The sequence below is a fragment of the Schistocerca cancellata genome, unplaced genomic scaffold (genome assembly GCF_023864275.1).
Source record: "Schistocerca cancellata isolate TAMUIC-IGC-003103 unplaced genomic scaffold, iqSchCanc2.1 HiC_scaffold_131, whole genome shotgun sequence".
NCBI classification, from domain to species: Eukaryota; Metazoa; Arthropoda; class Insecta; order Orthoptera; family Acrididae; genus Schistocerca; species Schistocerca cancellata.
Genome location: NW_026046179.1, coordinates 25,001 through 26,589, shown reverse-complemented (window position 1 = coordinate 26,589; position 1,589 = coordinate 25,001).

The following is a 1,589-nucleotide window of genomic DNA, read 5'->3' as shown; positions in this document are numbered from 1 at the left end:
AGAGGCGCAATCGCCCGGAGTTAGGGCGAGTAGACGCTTTAGGTGCGACCACCCGTGCTCCCAACTGAGCTTGCCGCTGCCGACAGAGGCCCGGGAGCGTGCTGTCGTGGCATTGCCGGCGGGAGACAACACGCGCCACCTACGGTGACCGGCAGCTCCAACGCCAGCGCCACAGAAGGGCAAAGGCCCCACGTGGGTGCCGAAGCGAACTCTCCCAGCACAGCGCACGTGCCAACACGTCTGCACAACTGCGATACAAACCACCAGCGAGAACCGCTGGGGCGACCGAGCAGCAGACGGCGTCGCGGCGCCGAGTGCCGGGCGGCGGCGCATCCTCAACGCACACAGTCCTCAGTCGGACCAGCACACTGCAGATGTCCACCGCGCTTCGCACCGGGCCCGCGAGGACCCACTTTGGCCGCCCGGCGCCGCGCGCAGGGTGCCCCGGCGCGCAGCTGCGCCGCCTGCCGCGTCCGTCGGCCGGCGCGCCTGCCACTGGGCGCCCCCACCAGCCGGCTGTAGCGCGTGCGCCCACGCACCGCGCGGCCAGCACGCCGGGCGGCCCCCCCTCACCGGCCGGGGACGGTCCCACCCAGCCACCGCCGCGTATCGCTTCACACACAGATTTGCCCTTACTGATTTACCTCCAGCAACAACAACCGCACCACAATGGGTTTACCAGTTGTTCATTTGCGTTGCGTCACGTCACCAGCAAACGTAGACGTCCATCCCAGTTTGCAAATGCAACGATTATTGCATACCTGTCTGTTAGGTGTCACGACACACTACGTCTGCCCACATACACGCAACAAAATGTGCACGACTAGAGAACACGTGGGAGGTGGCCCCCTACGTATGCGATGTCCATTACGAGACCGACTGTCAACCAGCATCTGTACCATGTCGCAGATGTGGAACGCGGTGCACCATGCTATCACACTGTGTGAGAAGAGACGACTACGTTTGAATACACGCGCCACTACATCAACAGACGGCTCATGCTGATCGCCATCCAGGGCGTCCGTTACTCCCACACGTCTCTATGGCGTACCACACTGCAATGTAGCTGTTATGGGGAGACGGCACGTGGCTGAGTGCACAACATTTGGACCGTATGGTTCGCTGTTGTTGGCGCAGTCGTACGGTCACACATGTGCCACAGCGTATCATTCAGTACATACGGACCTATGTGCAGTACAATGTGAGGATTAAGCTTACGATATCAGCGGACAGTGGACACAGGCCGTACCACGACGTAGACTGAGCGCTTCGACATGCGAATGCCAGTGAACAGCTGCGAAGGGCATTGAACACGCAAGCACCTGAACGACCAGCGTGCGAAGGCAGGGTGGAGGGGGGGGGGCGATGTACATCCTGCAGTTGTCCACATTACAGTGTACAGCGGGAGCATGTAAAAAGTAAGCAACACTTGCGAAGTGTTCAACATGAAACGACACACAAGAGGGTGGGCGGTGCGAGTAGCGAACTATATTCAGAGGGTTGTGGTTAGACAACACTAGATTAATGTAACGTGTCATATGCCAATTACAGAGCAGGTTAAGGCACAACGTGGGTTAGGTTAAGGCACA